Raw genomic sequence first — 22,282 nt, 5'->3', positions numbered from 1 at the left:
TCCAGATTTGCCAGACATGTTGGTTTCTTCCCAACTCCCAGTCTTATTAAGAACAACACCATCTTTTTACTCTCTAAGTTCCAAAACTTTTGCCTTCTTAGGAATCCTAAAATGCTATGTCTTCCCCAAGCCATGCCTGTGCAGCAAGTACTGTCCCCATCCCCTGCTGGGCTGCTCCTCCATGCCCTTTCCTCCTGTGATAACTCCTGTTATTATATCTCAGATAGAACATCACTTCCTCAAAGAAGCCTTCCTGAACTCTCCCTGCCCACTTTGTTTAGTCTCCTTAGACTGTGCTTGTATAGAGCACTACATTGTTCTTCTTTACATGAGTTACACTTCTGTTTCTGCATTTACTTATGAAATTATTTGATTAAAATCTGTCCCTTTCACAACTGAATAATAAATTACACAAGTTCGGACCACATGTTATAAAATTTAGTTGTCCTGGTATTCTCAGCGTTTTGTTCTCAAAATGCATGGAAAACTGAATTCTCAGCGTTTTGTTCTCAAAATGCATGGAAAACTGAATTGAAAGTTGAAACAAAAAATAATCATATATAACACAAACAAGAAATGTTAATCCTACATTGTCAATCCTACATTGACTATAGATGCAGCAACCAGAAAAAGTAGAAAATTATAAATCACATACTTCCTTATGAATTAATGTTCACCTGAAATGTATAAAAATATTTAATATTAGAAAGTCAGATAACAAAGTATTTGCAATGCAGAAAACAATAATAGTTTTAACATAAACACAAGTAATAAAATTTAAGTCATTGATGGGAAGAGAATAGAGTAAATTTTCAGTCACAGAGAATAGAAGGATACTGCCCACATGTAATAAAAATAGCTAGGTTGAACCTAGTGTTGATCCAAGATCCATCATTAATCCCTAAAAAGCAAAACCAACTCACAAGAAGTAGAAAGTGGAAATTATTCCTGCTGTTATAATTATTTAACATTGTTTCTAATAATTCCTAATAAATGCCATAAGACAAGAAAAGTAAATGAGGTAATAATCCTCAAAACCCAAGAACAAAATTGTTCACTATCAGCTACAAATTGATTACCTGCTTGCAACACTGAAAAAGTCCATTTAAACACAATTAGAATTAATCAGTTTTTTATGTCTTTGCAAACAATCATTAGGAAAGGTAAGAGGGGAAAAAGGTCGATTCGCAATTGTAATGACATCACAGATAACACCTGGCACATAGTGGGTGTTAGTACATATTTGTTAAATTGAAGAGTATGTATAACCTCATAGAAACCAACTGATGATCAGGCTGGGTGGAGAAGTAGGTACTTTGCTGGAGCAAAGGTTCTCTGTTATAGCATGCATCAGAGTCACCTGGAGGGCTTGATAATGCCCTTGTTGGGCCCCATTCCGAGAGTTTCTGTCAGCAAGTGTTGAGTGGGGACTTAGAATCTGCATTGCCATCAAGCTCCTCAGGGGTACTGATGCTGCTGCTCCAGGAACGACACTTTGAGAACTACTATACTCAGGAAGGACAAGGAAGCTATTAGCAGATGTGTTGGAAACTCTTCACCCAGGAAGGAGTACCAATTTCTACTGACATTGAGCAAGATACTGGTTCTAGAATGATACTAGATTCTATCAGAGCTGGCGGCGACAGAAAACCACTGTAATGGAATCTAAGAAGACATAAATAACCAGAGAAATAAATTCTAGAGATTAAAAAAATAAATCGTTATGAAACATTATCAACTGCATTACCTCCTTCCCTCTCCACCTTTTTAATTCTTCGTTTCATACACAGTACTCAGTAGGACTGTGAGTCACTCCACTGGCATTGTTTAAAGGAATGTTTGCACAACCTCTTTCTCCTCTGAGTGTTGGATGCTGAAGAAAGACTTTCTCAGGGAATGGTGGGGAGATAAAACCTGTCACAAAGCCATGTCTGTGAGAGGCACAGGTGTAGTCTCCTCTTGGTCAGGTGTCGCTGAACTATGGGCAGGGATGCTAGAGAAGTATTATGGTTTCTCAAGCCCCAGTGGAATAATTTATCATCATTTCTCATTAAATAAATTGTTCCTCTGCTATTCTACTCATGAAGTCATTCAGCTCCTTTGAGGAAAGGAGCTAATTGCAGAACTGAACGTGTTTGCTAATTCTGTTTCCAGGTAGGCAGCTTTGGAGCCAGACGGATCTCTCTGCTCCCCATGGACACTTCCTTCTTGGATGAGTTTTCATCACTATTGATTTGGCTTTGAGAAAAAGAAGTTCCTCCTCAGGAATGTATCTGTGCTCCAAAAACCCATTTCCCTATAGCCATAGTACTTAGATTCTCAAAGTAACACAGAAGAAAATAGAAATGCATCTGTCTCAGTGAATCCCTTGTGACTGTGTCAGAAGTGGATAGGCAATGTGGTGCTGAACACGCTGTGAAGATAAAGTCATGTTTCAAGATAGGGAGAGTCAACCATGTAAAATGATAATACATGGGTCAAATATAATACAGGCTGAATAGTAAGTCTTGGATTTAGAGACATAGAAAACAGTAGATGAATTATGGTAGAGAGATGGAAGCAGTCTATTTATAGGGGGCTTAGGAGTGACTTAGCCATGAGGAAATTGACCTCATAAGTGTAGAACACTATCAAGAACTTTGGTTGTGAAGAGAAAAAACAAGAGGAAGAACTATAAGATTTTTTTTTTCATTTCGGACATGAGAAAATATTTAAATGGCAAAAAGAAATGCTCCAGTAGATGGCAGAATATTAAAGATATAGTCTATGATTTACCACAAAAACCTGAGTTCTGTAATACATCTTTAAATCAATGAATTATTTATTTTATAAAATATTTATTCTTAATTCTAAGTGAAATGTATCATTCTTTCATTAGCTGATTGAATTAGAGCAGTAAAATCAAAGTTGGACGTATTCATACAAGGCGAGTAATTAAAAGCAATTTCTCATTGCCAAGTATAATATCATTAAATGAACAGCTTTCTACCACATGTATATCACTTAAAACCTCAGTGATAATCCAACACTGAGGTATAATTCAACAGTCATTGCAACTATAAATACAAGACTTTGAATATTACATAGGCAATTTCTTCATCCTTTGTAGTAGATAGACTTAGGGAGCAACAACTCTATTATGGCAAGATTCAAAAATAGACATACAAAAACATGCTCAAGGTCACTAATCATCAGAGCAATGCAAATTAATACCACAATGAGCTATCACCTCACACCTGTCAGAATAGCTATCATCAATACATCTAAAAACAACAAATGTTGGCAAGGATATTGAGAAAAGGGAACCCTCATACACTGTTGGTGGGATTGCATGTTGGTACAGCCACTATGGAAAACAGTCTGGAGGTTCCTCAAAAAATTAAAACTGGATATACCTTTTGACCCAGCAATTGCACTTCTGGGTATTTATCCAAAGAAAACCAAAACAATAATTCGTAAAGATACGTGTACCCCTATGTTCATGGCAGCACAATTAACAATAGCTAAGATATAGAAGCAACCTAAATGTCCATCAATAAATGATTGATAAAGAAGTTATGTTTTGTGTATATAATGGAATATTATTCAGCCATTAGAAAAATGAAATCCTAGAGCAAACAGCTTCTGTCTTAATCAGAAGTCACAAGTAACATTAGTAATGAAAGTGTTGGTTCTCCACTCTAGATATCAACTTCATAAATTTTTAAAAGTTTATTCCAAAAAGTCAAAAATGCAGTCATTTTCATTTGGAAGAGTCTATAATCAAAAACTAATCTTTTCGAGGAGGGGAAAAAAATGGCGTAGATGATAGAGGCTCTGGTTCTTCCCTCTAGTGAACAAATCAAAGTTGTGACTGAAACAAGGAGCAAGCAGTAAGGAAAATCACCTGAGATCTAGAAGAAGAAGCTAAACAACTAGGGAGAAATTCAAGAAAGCACCCTGCAATGGCAGAAGGTAGGACAGGGTGAGGATACGGGGCTGCCGAGTCTGAGCAGCTGAGTGAGACCGAGGCAGTGGCAGTGGTAGACGCCTCTTAAAGGAACCGTATCCACAAGCGGATTTTCCCGGTGACGGACCTGCTCGCTCTGAGCACCAGTGCCGATTTGGATGCATGCAGGGGGGCACCAGAAACTTACAAGGAGACATTGTCAGAGGGCCAAGGCCAGACTGCTCTGTACAGAAGTGCCAGCGGTATTCAGTGTTCCCTATTGAGTCCTCTCCCCTCCCAGGTAAGAGCTCAACATAGCAAAGACCTCGACAAACGATAACAGAGGTCACTCCACCTAGAGGATTCCCTGAAACCCCACTGCCTCATACTAGTGATCCCACCCCGCCACATCCAGGTATATCCTCAGCCAATCAGGTGCTCCTTGCTGAGCAGCACCTAGACTCACACTAGAGCCAGTTGGCCTCGTTTCCCGGTGTGGCCTTTTGAGGCAACTATAAGCACAGCATCTGTGGATTGCTTCCTGAATCTTAACAGTTGGTCCCGGAGGGGCAGAGGCTGGGCTAAATTTGGCTTGCAGCTGAACCCCTCTCAGGACTGTGCCACTGGACACCTACTTCACAAATCCACACTAATAAGACCGAGAGACTTAGGAATTTTATTTAGTTCATAGAAACAGACATTGAAAGGCAGCCAAAAGGGAAGACAAAGAAGCAGAAACCATATGAGAAAACAGAACAGAGATTCAAGTAATCTAACAGATGCAGAGTTCAAAACACTGGTTGTAAAGATGCTCAATGAACTTTTAGGAAGTGTAGATAAATTCAGTGAGAACTTCAACACAGAGATAAAAAAACATAAAAATGGAAGTGGAAATTATCAAAGGGAACCAGTCTGAAATGAAGAACACATTATTTGAGATGAAAAGTATATTAAACGTAATTTTAAAAAGTGAATTAAGTAAAGCATGAAATGACCAATCTGAAGGACAAGAAAGTCAAGGACACTCAATTAGAATGGCAAGAGATAAGATGCCAAGACTATAAAAATAATTTAAGTAGTATATGAGACATTAATAAGGGTCCAAATATCTCTCCGATCAGCATATCTGAAGAAAATCAAAATGTTGAACAGCTGTTTGAAGAAATAATGATGGAAAACTTCCCTAATCTGGTGAAGGAAATGGACGTAAAACCCCAGGAAGCTCAGAGAATTCCCAAACTCTGGGATCCAAAGAGGCCCTCAGCAAGACACAGTTTAATTAAAATGCCAAAGGTTAAATACAAGGAAAGAATATTAAAAGTAGCAAGAGAAAAACAGATAGTAACCTACAAGGGAACATCCATAAGACTGGCAGCTAGTTTCTCAAAAGAAACTATTCAAGACAGAAGGGCTTGGCACAAAATATGGGACTTGATGAAGACCAAGGATCTACAACCAAGAATTTATCCAGCAAAGCTATCATTAGAGTTGAAGGACAGATAAAGAAAGAGCTTCCCAGACAAAAATAAGCTAAAGGAGTCTACAGCCATGCCACCCTGGACATGTCCGATCCCATCTGATTCGGAAGCTAAGCAGGGTTGAGCCTGGCTAGTACTTGGATGGGAGAACACCTAAGAAGACCAGGTGCTGTAGGTGGGGGAAAAAAATAAACTAAAGGAATTTATCACCACCAAGTCAGTATTGCAGTAAATTTTGAAGGGACTTCTTTAAGAAGAAAAGAACACATATTAAAAACAGGAATAAAGAACAGTAACAACAACATCCCTATCAATAAGTACTTCAAATGGAAAAGAATTAAGTGCTCCAACAGAAAGATATAGTGGCTGAAAGGATAAGAAAATTAGACCCCTACAAATGATGACTACAAGAGACTCACTTCAGATTAAAAGACACACAGAGACTAAAAGGAAAGAGATGGAAAAAGATATTGTTTTGATGGACCTAGAAGGTATTTAAGTCAGACAGAGAAAGATAAACACTATATGATTTCATGAAATCTAAGGAATAAAAAAAAAAACTAATAAAAAACAGACTCACATACATAGTGGACAATTTGGTGATGGACAGAGGGATGGGGGTTTGGGGGCCTGGGAGATTGGAGTGAAGGGTTAAAGAAGTACAAATGAGGAGCAGATGGATGTTCACAGAGATGGAGAGCGTGGCATAGGGAATGCAGTTAGCATTAATACGATGGATAGGAGGAGGGTCAGGGAGGGAGGGAGGGAGCAATTGGAGGGATCGTTTTATGAACTATATAGATGTCTAACCAATGTACTGTATACTTGAAACTAATTAAAATACATAAATTATAAACAAAAAAATGAGAAAAAATGAAATCCTACCAGTTACAATGACATGGATGGACTTAGAGGTGAAATAAGTCAGAGAAAAATAAATACAATATGATATCACTTATATGCAGAATTTAAGGAACAAAAAGAACAAACTAATCAAAAACAGACTCACAAATATAGAGAATAATCTGGTTATGGCCAGAGAGGAAGAGGGTTGGGAGACTGGGAGAATAGAGTGAAGGGTTAAAGAAGTACAAATTATTAGTTGATAGATGGTCACAAGGATAGGGAGCATGGCATAGGGAATGCAGTTAGCATTAATATAATGGCTAGGTGGAGAGCCAGAGGAGAGAAAGAGCAATTACGGGGATCGTTTTATAAACTACATAAATGTCTAACCAATGTACTGTATACTTGAAACTAATAAAATAAAATTTAAAAAAAATCTACGCCATGAGTTCATATTTTGTGACTATGAATTGAACTCATTTCTTAATAAGTCTGGAAATTCTTTGAAATAAAGTTTATCAAAACATTAATTGGACAGGGTCTCTTATACTACAACACTCAGTAAAAGTACTTGTAGTTTTTAAAAATTTGAATCAATTGTTCTCTGATATTCTCAGAAAGGTCTTTATTCTGTGAACAACTGGGCAATTGTTCAATGGCTTAATTGAACCTTTCATCTTTAAAAATATCCTTTTTGTTAGAGAGGTTGTGGAGGAAAAGAAACCCTCAGACACTGCTGGTGGGAATGTAAACTGGCACAGCCACTATGGAAAACGGCATGGAGGTTCCTCAAAAAATTAAGAATAGAATTACCATATGACTCAGCAATCTCTCTTCTGGGTATCCATCCCCAAAATTTGAAAACATTTGTCCACAAAGATATATGCACCCCGATGTTCACTGCGGCATTATTCACGGTGGCCAAGACATGGAAAAAACCAAAGTGCCCTTCAATAAATGATTGAATAAAGAAGTTGTGGTACATATATATATTATGGACTATTACTCAGCCATAAGAAAAAGTGAAACACTGACATTTGTGACAACATAAATGGATCTTGAGATTATCATGTTAAGTGAAATAAATCGGGCAAAAAAAGTTGAGAACCATATGATTTCACTCATATGTGGGATGTAAAACTGAAAGCGAAAAGTGAACAACACAAATGAACAGAGACTCATAGACACAGACAACAGTTTAGTGGTTACCAGAGGGAAAGGGGGAAGGATAAAAGTAGATAATGGTAAAGGGGGTCAAATATATGGTGATAGAAGAAAATTTAACTTTGGGTGGTAAACACACAATGTATATATATATATATATATATATATATATATATATATATATATATATATATATATATATATGTCATATTATTGAATTGCACACTTGAAACCAATAATAATTTCATTAACCAATGTCATTTCAATAAATTTAAAAAATAAAACTGTAAAATAAAACTCTTATATGAAGTTCCTCAGGTAGTCAAATTTATAAAGACAGAAAGTATAATGGTGGTTGCTGGGGCTTGGGGCGGGGAGAAAATAGAGAATGTTTAGTAGGGACAGAGTTTCAGCTGGGGAAGATGAAAAGAGTTCTAGAGATAAATAGTGGCGGTGGCTGTACAACAGTGTGAATATGCTTAATATAGTTTTTAGACTATACACTAAAACGGTAAAAATGGTAACTTTTATGTTATATTTTATGTATATTATTTGTATATATTTTATGGCTATTTTACCACAATACACACAAAAAAAGGCAGGTTAAAAGAAAGAACTTTTGCTGGATATAAATCATCCTATTTCGGATGACAAAATTGATCATTTTTTTGACTAGTAGCAGGAAACTTACCAAATTCATAAATTATTTTTTAAAAATTCTCCTAATTTTGTCTACTTTACTGTCTCTGAAAAATTTTTACACAGCAAACATCTTTTTCATTTTGCTCTGTTGCAGCAAATTGCAATTTCTTCCAGTCTTTCTTTTATATTCCATCCACAGTACTACTTTCTCTACCTCCACTCAATACTAAATAAAAGTATAACATAGTATGCCTTCATTGGAAATTCAAAACCTTGTCCATACTTGTTTTTTAAACTAGAAAAATAACTTAGCTGTGTTATAATTAAAATAAACATTCAATTTAATTACCAATTACAGTGTACATAGCATCACTGTAACTTGTGCTTTATATGCATATAAAGATATAATGTTACATTGGTCCATCAAAAAAACACATTTGAACAGAATAAATCTGTGTACCAAATAGATGACCTGCAAGGCACACTAAAATACAACCCACTAAAAAGGTGAAACTTCACAACAACAAAAAAATAAAGTCACATTTAAAAGAAAAATATTTTACTCTACTTCAGTGTGTGTGTGTGTGTATGCATTTGTGTGTGCATGTGTGTGTGCGATGAATTTACTTTGGTTGTGGTAAAATACACAAACAAAATATACAGTCTTAACCATTATGAAGTATACAGTTCTGTAGCATTAAGAACATTCACAGTGTGGCCTCAGGTCAAGATAATGGAGTAGGTAAGCACTGTGTTCATCTCCTCCCATGACTACATCAAAATTATAACTAAATTATAGAACGATTGACCTGGAGAACCACCTGAAGACCAGCTGAATGGAACTCCTATAACTAATGATATAAAGAGGAGGCCACGTGGAGCCCAGTAGGAAGGGTAGAAACTTGAAACAGGTTAGTCCTACACCTATGTGTAGTGGTTGAGATCCCCAAGAGGGATATCTTGGCTGCAGAGGTCCCCAGTGAGGAGCAAGAGCTGCCAGCCCCACACCGGGCTTACCAGCCCAGAGATCCAGTGCCAGGAAGAGCAGTGCCCACAACGGCAGAGTGGGAAGATCTGAGGTGGTTCCTTCACATCCTGGTGGGACAGAGGGCTGCTGGAAACCTAAGTGTCCTCTTAAAGGGACCACACAGATTCCCTCACTCACAGGCACTCACCCTGAGCTCCAGCAAAGGGACAGCTATTCAAAAAGTCACCAAAGACACATGGGAAGAAACTGAATTGCATGGCTTCAGGGTGAGAGTGGTCATTGTCCCTATGTTGAGCCCTCCCCCCAACACAGCCTGCAGGGGCAGGCAGGCACCAAATCTGAATCTTTATTAACCTGGTGAACACCACTCATCCCACCCTGGTGACTACCTGAGACCCTGCTCCACCCAACTTGCATACTACCTTTGGCTCTATCAGTGGTTGTACCTCAGCCCAAGCTGCAAATATTCTTAAAAACTATCCAAGGTCTTCAGGCCCCAGGCAGGTGGCAGCTAATTTGGGCATCTCCTGTGCACTTTTCTGAGTGGCCCCAAGTAGTGGCCTACTTGGGCAACAGTTGACCTTGGGTGGCAATGTGGCCTCTCCCACATGCCTCCAGGACCATTATAGGCAGCTGCCAACCTTAATTGCTTTGTAACCCGTAGGAAGTGACTCCGAACCAGGCACAGGCAGAGGCTAACCTCAGCTTGCACCAGAGCCCCTCACAAGGGGCCCCAGAAGCAACACATTAAGTGGCCAGCCCCAGACCACAACAGAGAACCATCTGATTATCTCTACAAATAGAACACCCAAAGGGTGGTCTTGCCAGGTACCAGAGCTCCACTGGGATGAATCCCACTCAGTGGGTTGAGACTCTACCATGGTTGCAGCCAGTCCTCACAGCCTGAGGGCCCACTCCACCCACTGATGAGCAAACAGCACTCAAGGCCCAATTACAACAGGAGGACACACACAATCCACACAAGGGACACTACTGAAGCACTGAGTCAAGTGACTATGGAGACTGTGGTCTTGGAACCCACAAGACACCTACTACATAAAGCCAGCCTGTCAAGACTGAGTGACATAACAGATTTACCAAATACATAAAAATAAACACAGAGAGAATGCACAAATGAGGAGACAAAGAAAAATGTTAAAAGTGAAAAAACATTTCAGAAAAAGAACTAAACAAAATGAAGGCAAGCAATCTACCAGATTCAGAGTTCAAAATATTGGTTATAAGGACATTCAATGAATTTAGGGGGAGAATAGATCAAGTCAATGAGAACTTTGACAAAGAGATAGTAAACATAAAAAAGAACATAGAAACCATTTTTAAAAAAACAGAAATAAATAATACATTAACTGAAATGAAAGCTACACTAGAAAGAATCAACAGCAGATTAGGCAAAGCAGAGGACTGAATCAGCAACTTGGAAGACAAGGTAGAAGAAGACACCCAATTAGAAAAGCAAAAAAGAAAAAAGAATTTAAAAAATACAGAGAATTTAAGGGGCCTCTGGAACAACATTAAGTATACCAACATTTGTATCATAGGGGTACTAGAAAGAGAAGAGAAAGAGCAAGGGATTGATAACCTACTTGATAAAATGATGACTGAAACTTTCCCTAACCTGGCAAAAGAAATACACATACAAGTCCTGGAAGTGCAGAGTCTCAAACAAGATAAACCCAAAGAGGCCCACACCAAAACACATCATAATTAAAATGCAAAAGGTTAAAGACAAAGAGAGAATCGTAAAAGCAGCAAGAGAAAAGCAATTAGTTACCTACATGGGAGCTCTCATAAGACTGTCAGCTGATTTCTCAACAGAAACTTTGCAGGCCAGAGGGAATTGGCATGAAATATTCAAAGTGACGAAAAGTAAGAACCTACAACCAAGGTTACTCTACCCACCAAAACTATCGTTTGAAATCAAAGGGATAAACAGCTTCCTAGACAAGAAAAAGCTAAAGGAATTTATCAGCACCAAACCAGTGTTGCAAGAAATGTTGAAAATATTTCTTTAAGAAAAAGAAGAAAATGAAATATATAAATAATAAAATGGCAATAACAACATATCTACCAACAACTACTTTAAATGTAAATGGATTAAGTGCTCCAATCAAAACATATAGGGTGGCTAAATAAATAAGAAAACAAGACCCTTACATATACACATGCCTCATTTCAGATTGAAAAACACACAGACTGAAAGTAAAAAAAAAACAAAACAGAAAAAGATTTGAAAATTGAAACAAACAACAAAAAAAAGCTGGGGTAGCTATACTTATACCAGACAAAATAGACTTTAAACAAAGGCCATAACAAGATACAAAGTAGGACATCAACAAGAGGACATAACCCTTGTAAACATTTATATACCCAACATAGATGAATCCAAATTCATAATGCAAATATTGATGACACAAAAGGAGAGATCAGTGGTAATGCAGTAATTGTAGGGGACTTTGACACCCCATTGCCATCAACAGATAGATCATCCAGATAGAAACAATGAAATAGTGGCCTTAAATGACATATTACACCAGATGAATTTAAGAGATATTTATAGAAGATTTCACCCCAAAGCAGTAGAATATACATGCTTTTGAAGTGCACAAAACATTTTTATAATAGACCACATGTTATGCCACAATATAAGTCTCTATAAATTTTAAAAGATTGAAATCACATCAGGTATCTTCTCCAAACACAACAGCATGAAACTAAAAATCGATTACGAGAAGAAAACTGAAAAACACGCAAACACATGATACTAAGCAATGCATGCATTAACAATAAGATTGAGGGGAAAAAATCAAAAGATACCTTCAGGCAAAATAAATGAAAACACAATGGCCCAAAATATATGGGACACAGCAAAAGCAGTTCTAAGAGAAATTCATAGCAATACAGGCCCACCTCAAGAAACAAGAAAAATCTCAAATAAACAATCTAAAATTACACCTAAGAAATTGGAAAAAAAAGAACAAACAAAGCCCAAAGGGAGGAGAGGGAAAGAAATAATAAAGATCAGAGTGGAAATAAAATCTAAAAAGATAATACAAAAGAGCCGGTTCTTTGAAAAGACAGACAAAATGGATAAACTATGAATCAGACTCATCAAGGGAAAAAGAGAGAGGACCCAAATAAGTAAAATCAGAAATAAAAGAGAAGTGACAACTGACACAACAGAAATACAAAGGATTATAAGAAAATACTACAAATAATTATATGTCAATAAATTGGACAATGTGGAAGAAATGGATACATTGCTAGAAACATAGAATCTTTTAAGATTAAGTCAAGAAGAAAGAAAATCTGAATAAACTGATAACTACTTATGAAATCAAATGAGTAATCAAAAAACTCTCAACCAACTAAACTCTTGGACTAGATGGCATCACTGGTAAATTTTACATTCAAAGAAAAATGAATACATATTCTTCTCTAACTATTTCAAAACAATTTAAGGAGATGGAAGGCTCCCAAGCTCATTCTACGAGGCCACCATTACCCAGAGTCTAAAACCAAAAATACTGCAAAAAAATAAAATCATAGACTGAAGTGGGATTTATTCCTGGGATGTGAGTTTGGTACAATACCCACAAATCAATTAACATGATACACCACACAAACAAAATAAAGGATAAAAATTATATGATCATATCAATAAATACAGAAAAAGCATTTGATGAAATCCAGCCTCCATTTATGATAAAAACTCTCAGTAAAGTGGGAACAGAGAGAATATACCTCAACATAATAAGGACCATATATAACAAACCCACCACTAACATTATACTCAATGAAGAAAATCTAAAAGCATTTTCCTTATGATAAGTAATGAGACAAGGATGTCCACTTTCACCACTTTTATCCAACACAGGTTGGAACTCTTAGCCATAGCATTCAGACAAGAAAAAAAAAGTCACCCAAATTGGAAAGGAGAAGTACAACTGTCATTATTTCCAAATGGCATGATATTATATAGAGAGAACCCTAAAGACTCCACCAAAAAAAAATTAGGACTGATAAATGAATTCAATAAAGTATCAGGATACAAAATTAATATTCAGAAATTGGTGGCATTTTTATATACCATTAACAAACTATCGAAAAGAGAAATTTAAAAAACTATCTTATTTACCATTGCACCAAAAAATAAAATAGCTAGGAATACATTTAACCAAGGGGGTAAAAATCATGTACTCAGAAATTTATACAATATTGAATAAAGAAATTGAAGACGCTACAAGTAAATGGAAGGATATATCATGTTCATGGATGGGAAGAAATAACATCATTAAAATGTCCATACTATCCAAATAATCTATAGATTTAATGCAATCCCTATCAAAATACCAATGCCAATCTTCACAGAACTAGAACAAATAATTCTAAAATGTATATGGAACCACAAAACTCTCTGATAGCCACGGCAATCATGAGAGAAAAGAACAAAGTTGGAGTATCACACTACCTCATATCAAACTATACTAAAAAGCTGTAGTAATCAAAACAGTATGGCACTGGCATTAAAACAGACACACAGATCAATGGAACAGAATAGAGAGCCCAGAAATAAATCCACACTATGGTCAATTAATGTATGAAAAAGGAGGCAAGAATATACAATGGGGCAAAGACAGTCTATTCAATAAGTGGCATTGGGAAAATTGGACAGATACATGCAAAAAACAATGAAAGTAAGCCACCTTCTTACACCATGTACAGGAATAAACTCAAAATAAATTAAAGCCTTAAATGTAAGACCCCAATCATAGAAGAAAACATAGGCCATAAATTCTCTGACATTGCTCCCATTAATAGTTTTGTTAATATTCTCCTCAGGCAATGGAAACAAAAGAAAAAATAAACAAATAGGATTATGTCAAATTAAAAAGGTTTTTACAGTAAAGGAAACATCAACAAAATGAAAAGACAACCTATTGATTGGGAGAAGATATTAGTCAATGATACATCAAATGAGTTAATATCCAAAATTTATTTTAAAAATTCACAACACCAAGAAAACAAATAATTCAATTAAAAAATGGACAGAGGACCTGAAGAGACATTTCTCCAAAGAGGACATACAGGTGGTCGATAGAACCGTGAAAAGATGTTCATCACTAATCATCAGAGAAATGCAAATTAAAACCTCAGTGAGATATCACCTCACACCTGTTAGTATGGCTATCAATAAATCAACAAACGAGTGCTGGTGAGAATGTAGAAAAAAAGGGAATCTTTGTGCATCATTGGTGGGACTGCAAATTAAATTGGTGCAGCCATTACAGAAAACAGTACAGAGTTTCCTTTAAAAAATTAAACATAGAACTACCTTATGACCCAGAAATTCCACTTCTGGGTATTTATCCAGAGAAATATAAAACACTAATTTGAAAAGGTATATGTATCCCTATGTTTATTGCAGCATTATTTACAATAGTTATGATATGGAAACAACCTATGTGTCCATCAATAGACAATTGGATAAAGAAGTGGTACATACATATAATGGAATATTGCTCAGCCATGAAAAAGAATGAAACCTTACCATTTGCAACAACATGAATAGACCTAGAGGACATTAAGCTAAGTGAAATAAGTCAGGCAAAGAAAGACAAATACCATATGATCTCACTTCTATGTGGAATATAAAGAACAAGATAAATAACAAATGACAGAAACAGATTCATAGATACAGGGAACAAGCTGATGGTTGCCAGATGAGAGGGGTGCTGGGGAACTGGGTAAAAAAGGTGATGAAAGTAAAAAGTACAACCGGCAGTTACAAATTAGTGACATGGATATAAAGTACAGCATAGAGAATATAGTCAATAATACTATAATAACTATGTATGGTGCCACGTGGGCAGTAGACTAATCAGAGGAATCACTTAATAAATCATATAAATGTCCAACCACTATGCTGTACACCTGAAACTAATATAAAATAGTATTGAATGTCAACTGTAATTAAAAAATAAAAAAAAAAGGAATAAAAAAAAACACACACACACATTCTCAGTGTTATACAACCATTACCATCATCTGCCATGCTACATCCCAATCCAATTAAGTCTAAATCCTGGGTGGTGGGATGCAAGCATGAGAATTTTTAAAGCTCATCAGGTGCTTCCAACATAAAGCCACAATTGAGGACCAGTAATGTTGCATTCTCATGTAACCTGCTTCAATAGATTTGATCAATGTCTAAGTTTTTTGGACATGGACTGTGTAAAGTGTTGAGAATTGTATGTATATTTTAAAAAATACATACGTAAAATAAAAAGCTAGTTGTGCATTTCGCCGTGGTGCCTGTGTCATAAGTAACAACAACAAAAAAGAAAACAATATTCCACAGGTGTATGGGATTCAAACTTGATGAGGTTTTGACATAGGTGGGATCCCAGAATATTTCTCCAATTCTATGTGCCAAAAGAATCAACATTCAGATATGAAACATCAAGAGGAATGAAAGCCATGAGAGTTACAAAAATTTTGTGACTAGAGAGTCATGCTTGTCAATGCCAGACGATTGGTTTTGCAATATTTTCTAATCCACAGACAAAAACAATGGCCCAGGTATTTCAAGTAGGCTGTTCTGCTGAGGGGCCTCTGAATGGCTCTCTTGATGTTCTTGTTCCTCAGTTGTAGAAGAAGGGGTTCAGTATAGGGGTGACCATAGTGTACATCACCAAGACCTGGGAGAAGTCGACACATTTAAACCAAGGTACACCCCAATATTTGTTGCATAAAATAAGCAAATTGACAGGTAATAACAACAGGTGGACAAAGGTTTATACTTCTCACCTGATGATGGGACTCTCAGAATAGAGGAAACAAATTTACAGTAAGAGAAAAAGATCCATCCCTGGATGATGTCAAAAAAAAATGCATGACTATGTTATTGGTGAAGGTGTCAAACAGGCAAGACTGAGAAGTTGAAAAGGATCATGGAAGAAAATAAGAATTTTCACATTCTTGAAGAAGTTAAGTTGTAACACATTCAAATTGTGCAGCTCAGTTTGCTAATGAAAAGTGACACCAAAACTGAGAAGCAGCAGAGGCATGAGTTCCTGATGACTGGGTAGTGCAGTGGGTAACAGATGGCCATAAATTGGCCATAGTCCATCAGTCAGGAGTATAGCACCCATACATCCAAAAAAGTATTTAAAAATATACCCGAGTCAGGCAGCCCACATAGGATATAACTCTGCTTTGAGTTTGGATGTCCACAATCATCTTGGGGATAATGGTGTAGTTGTAACCGATGCCAGCCAAAGACAGGTTGGAGAGGAAGAAGTACATGGGCATGTGGAGGTGGGAGTCAGAATTGACAGCCAGGATGATGAGCAGGTTCCTGAGCACAGATAACAGGTACATGGACAGGAAGAGCCCAAAGAGGAAGGCCTGCTGTTCTACATCTTCTGGGAGACCCATGAAGAAAAATTCTGAGACATGTGTTAGGTTGTGTGGTTCTGTGTAGCCTGGACACCTTGAATGTTGTGGATACTAATAAATGGAAAATAATTTGGTCCCATGTCCATTACATAGACACAAACAAGCACTATTTTATCTTGTCTCTAGTTCTATGGGACACCCTTGAAAGTGAGGAAAGCACGCAATTTGTGGAAGCTATGTTGCCTATGCTGTTTCTATTAACCAAAATTGGAGCATATTCAATATTTAAAAGAGATTTTTGTTTTGTTTTGTTTTCAATGCTTCCTACGTGCCAACAAAGTATAGTCCCTGGGGAATCAGAAATAAATGAGACTCAATTGGTTTTCTCCAAATATTAAGTATCTACTTATATGAAGACAAAAATAAAGTGTCTTGTCAAAGAATGAGGGAAATCACAAATTCAGGTCACAAAAAATCAACTTCATCATTATTAAAGATAATATCTAAAACTTATTTTGTCCTTACTTTATGCACATGCCACATGTTGATCCCATGGGGAGAATCCATTATCTATTAATCATTACTCAGTGCAGTTGTATCAACTCGGGATCAAGTCAGATGACAATACTGAGGCCAGGAGATATTAAGAACTTGCCCTATGTCACAAAGATAATAAGCAGAGTAGACAAGGATTAAAAATTAAATTGTCAGTCTGAGTCTGACTTCTTCAGGTTACCGACCTTTACAGAGTTTTAAGCAGAGTCTAGAAGTCTTAACCGCAGATATATCTGAGGTACATTTTTAAAATGTTTCCAGTTTCCTGAGTAGGAATTGAACCTAACGTTATGTCTCCCTTTGAGATTGACTGGGCCGATTACACAAGAGGAGACAGTAAAAAGCGAGAGGGATGTCCAGGAGTGGGAGCTTTGCCTTAAATTTCCATGTGCCAACTCTGTGCTCTTTGCCTGTGACCTCTGCCATCCTTTTTATACAGTTGAAGCAGCAGGTGCCACCCACCGCTCTCTGCTGTGGTCCACCAGAAAGCCCTAAAGGGAGAAGCACAATGAGTAGGTGATCCCTTCCTGGAGCATCCAGGGAAGTGAAGTGACTGGTTGGACTGGCAGGAGAACACCAGCAAGGTTCCCTGGGTTGAGAGTCAGAGTGTTTGATTTAAACTTGGCTTCACTTTTCTGCCTCAGGACCTGTACAAATTACATAAAAATGCAATGTTCCTTTCTTCTCCTATAAAACAGTAGTAAAGTGTGCATTTAGATTTTGAGGGTGATTTTTCAGATAAAATGAAACAAGCTACATGGTACACAGAACTCAGAGCCTGGCACTTAGATCCTACATGTAGCTCCAGCTCTGCTCCCCATGAGTGGACACCACAGACAGATCACTCCCCTGGTCCTCAAGGGGGGAGCTCTCCAGAGACAGATAGACAAAACAGCAATTTATTTAATGAGAAGCAAAGGGATTCAGCACCAAATAACCATTCTGTGCATTTCGCCTTGGGTTCACCTATCCCAGGCCAGGAGGAAATGCCTTTGGACCACACCAAGCGTCAGTCTGTCCCTATTCTGCTGTCCTTATTTGTCCACCATTAGGAGAAGCAACGATAATAGGGCCTGGACCTCCTGAAATTCCATTGTGATGCTCCAGTGTTGCTCAGAAACTGCTGTGGCAAAGAGGTAAGAGGGGGCCAAAGCTTTTACTCGCATATTTTCTGGGCATGTAGGCAGGGACGTACAGGATGGAAAGCCCACCAAAACCAAATTAAAGTCCCTGGCTCTGATAAGGGCCCTGGCAACCCCTGCTAGACTTTAGGTTCTCGTACTTCTGTCTCTAGGTATGCTCTCCTTCACTGCCTCCCAGTTCTGGGCCTCCCCCTAATAACACTCTCTCCACTCACTTAAACTTCCCCTTTCCCCATTTTTTATTTTGAGGGGACACTTCTACATATATAGAGCATCTCCTCTATGCCTGACACTAAGCTAGGTGCTGAGCATAAAGGTCACTGTAATGTGTTGCTATTCTGGGAGAATAAAAAAAATCCAGAAACAAACACAAATGCAATATGATGGCATGGTTCATTTGTAGTCTAGTATCTGCAAGTTATAGAGGATGTCCAAAGAGAGTGGTCAGCACTGTGTGCAGTGTCAATGAGGATTTCAGGACAGTGTGGAAGGAGGAAATACGAATCTTCCAGGTGAACAAGGAAGAAGGAGAACTCCAAGAAAAGGGGAGTGGTAAATGCAAAGGTCCAGAGCTATGAAACTGCATAGGATATGCCCAGAATTGTAAAATGCTGAATATCTAATGTCAAAGCATTATTTTCCAATAGATAAAGACGTGACTCTCATACAAATTATAGAGAACATATGCCAAAGACTTATTTATTGATGAGGGAGCAGGAGAGCAAAGCTAGTTTGCAGAGCATTTAAGGAACAGAAATTTATCTAGGCAGGAATGATGGAATTCATTTACCAAGTGAGATGCAAAAATATAGTAAGTAAAACCATAGCCTTTGAGATTATCTTTTTTACCAGATAGAGATTCCCACAGGGCAATAAACCATAACTTTTAGGGTAATCTTTTTAGCTGCAAATAATTTGCATGTCCATTGGATAAAAATCACTTGCAATTATTAAATTCCTCTGAGCGCTAACTTGACGGAGTCTAGGTCTCAAGCAAACAAAAGAACATTTTCCTGAAAATGAGAGAATTAGGCAGATGATTAGGTAATACTTCAGCATGATAGTCATCCTTTTTCCTCATTGAAAAGGTTTGGGGAATTTGCTCCTTAATACAAAGGATGAGTTAGAAGCCAGGATGGAATGGGAGATGAAGATAAAGCTATAGGACAGGAGCCAGATAGTGGAGGGCTTTGGGCTTTCTCCTGGAGGGATATAGAGCCACTGATTTTTTTAAGATGCAATGATGAGATTGGAATAATTTTGACATCCCCTGCAGAATGGACAAACGGGCACCAGTCTATTTGTAGCCCAGATGAGAGGTTATGAGGATCAGAATTAAAGCAGCATGAGGGAGTCAAGAATGTGTCCAGTGGCAGTTTATTTTGCCACTTTGATATTAAAGGTAGTCACTCTCCCTAAATAATAATCTTTATATATTCTTCTACTTTATGAAAAGTATTGTAGCAGCAGCCATCCTCACCCATTCCTTATTTCCCATGTCCTACTGCATGTCTGGGGCTCAGGTGTTCCCACAAAGTTCCTCTTGCATGTCTTCCTTTGATTCATGGAATCCTGAAGCAATAAAATTTGCATCTCTCATCTAGACTGATTATAGTTCTCCCATATCTGAAAAATCTGCCCTAAACCAGATTTTTTGTTCTGTTTACTATACACACACCACCACCACCACCACCACCACCAAATACTCAGAATCAAAGTAAATATTTTCAGTTCTTTGCTGGAGTCATCAGCAACATCCGCCTCCCATCAGAGAAGCCTGAAGGCATTGGATGTCATTCCCAGTTCACAATCTGACTCATTGTTTCAACCAGGTGCAGATCTTTTTTAGTCCCTCAGGCTGTCACCTTTTAAATTGAACACATTGAATATAATCTATATTATTCTATGATGGTAGATATTTTTTAAACATTTTTCATGGTGTGTCTGTGGGGGTGTTTCTGGATGAGATTAACACTTGAACTTAAAGACCGAGTAAGATAGATTGCCCTCCCTATTGGGGGTGGGCCTCATCTGAACACTTGAAAGCCTAACTAGAACAATGAGGCTGAGTAAAAGAGAATTTCTTCTGCCCAATTGCCTTCAAACTGGGAAATAGTTTGTTTGTTTGTTTGTTTGTTTGTTTTTCCTGCTTGCAGACTAGAAGGGAAACATCAGTTCTTCCTGGGTTTCAAACCTGCCAGCCTTCAGACTGAAACTACACATTGGCTCTCCTGGGTCTCCAACTTGCTAACTGCAGATCTTGGAACGTGTCAGCCTCCATAATTGTGTGAGCCAATAAATTTCTTATAATAAATCTCTTTACACACACACACACACACACACACCTAAATTTTTGTTTCTCTTATTCCTGCTTTCTCTTTTCTTTCAGCTTCCAAATACTAGCATAATGGCCCATAATAAGTTATCTTTTATTGAGGGATTACTCTGTACCTGACCTGCCCCAGGGGAATAGGAAGAATGGAGGGGCCATCTTGAAATCAGTTCTAAGATACAAATAGATTCCTCAATAAACAATTTTTTTGATCATAAAAGAATATATAATCATTGCAGAAAATTAAGAAAATGTAGAAAAAGGAAAAAGACAGAAAATAGATACCCATACTCCCATCTCTCGACATGAACATTCTGGCAAATTTCTTTCTTTCTTTTTAGCTTTTCTTTTATTAAAATTTAACTATTAAAGGGGTTTTATAGAATTTTTATCAATTATAGTAGACATTCAAGATTATTTTATATTAGTTTGAGGTATATAGCATAGCAGTTAGACATTTACATAATTTACAAAGTGATCTCCTCAATATATCTAGTACCCACTACACATAGTTATTACACATACATAGTTATATTCCCTCTATATTCCAACTATATTCCCTCTGCTATACTTTAAGTCCCCATGACTTATCTTATAGCTACCAATTTGTACTCCAACCCCCCTCACATCTGGCAACCATCAGTTCATTCTCTACAAGTCTGTTTCTGTTTTGTTCTTTAGATTGCACATGGAAGTGAAAGCATATGGTATTTGTCTTCCTCTGAGTTATTTTAGCATAATACTCTAGTTCCATCCATGTTGTTGCAAATGGCAAGATTTCACTCTTTTTTATGGCTGAGCGATATTCCATTCTATATATGTACCACATCTTCTTTATCCAATTATCTATTGATGGTTACTTAGAGTTTGATTCCACATCTTGGCTATTGTAAATAATGCTGCAGTGAACAAAGAGATGCACATATCTTTTCAAAGTAGTGTTCTGGATAAATTAGTTTCTTCAGATAAATCCCCAGAAGTGGAATTTCTGGGTCATAAGGTAGTTCTATTTTCAACTTTTTATTTATTTTTTACTTTTCTAAATTTTTTTATTTTATTATTTTTTTATGCTGACATTGATTAATGAAATCCATTAAATTTCAGGTGTACATTTTAACAGTAAGGCATATAAATACACACACACATTGCGTGTTCACCTTTCATAATTATATTGATTTCTGTCACCACATATTTGACACTTTTACCTCATCCACCTCAGTCCATGTTCTCCCCGCTACCCATGTCCACATCCATGAGTCTCTGTTTGTCTCGTTTGTTGCTTTTAGGTTTATATCTCACATATAAATGATATGTGGATTTTGACTTTTTCTGTCTGGCTTATTTCACTTAGCATGATTATCTTAATGTTCATCCATGTTGTCGCAAATGGCAGTATTTCATCTCTTCCAATGGCTGAGTAATATTCCATTGTATATAAGTACCACAGCTTCCTTATTCAATCATCTATGATAGGACACTTCGGTTGCTTCCATGTCCTGGCCACTGTGAATAATGCTGCTATGAACGTTGGTGTGCAAATATGTTTTCGGATATGAGTTTTCATGTATTTGGGGTAAATACCCAGTAGAGAGATTGCTGGGTCATATGGTAGATCAATTTAGTTTTTTGAGGAAACTCCATACTGTTTTCCATAATGGCTGTGCCAATTTGCAGTCCCACCAGCAGTATATGAGGGTTCCTTTTTCTCTGCATCCTCTCCAACATTTGTTATTATTTGTCCTGTTGATAAGAGCTATTTTAATAGATGTGAGATGATATCTCATTGTG

The 22,282-nt window shown here is 37.2% G+C and overlaps 2 pseudogenes; one reads left to right on the top strand and one right to left on the bottom strand.

The window, feature by feature from the left end:
- Positions 1-16,504, bottom strand: part of LOC105309236 — a 26,344-nt pseudogene extending 9,840 nt beyond the window's left edge.
- On the top strand, positions 5,467-5,584 carry LOC111733933 (annotated as a pseudogene).
- Positions 16,505-22,282: the final 5,778 nt, after the last annotated feature.

This window comes from Pteropus vampyrus, unplaced genomic scaffold (assembly GCF_000151845.1).
Source record: "Pteropus vampyrus isolate Shadow unplaced genomic scaffold, Pvam_2.0 Scaffold699, whole genome shotgun sequence".
NCBI classification, from domain to species: Eukaryota; Metazoa; Chordata; class Mammalia; order Chiroptera; family Pteropodidae; genus Pteropus; species Pteropus vampyrus.
Note: the sequence above shows the minus strand (reverse complement) of the source record. Positions and strands in the feature narration are given on the sequence as shown.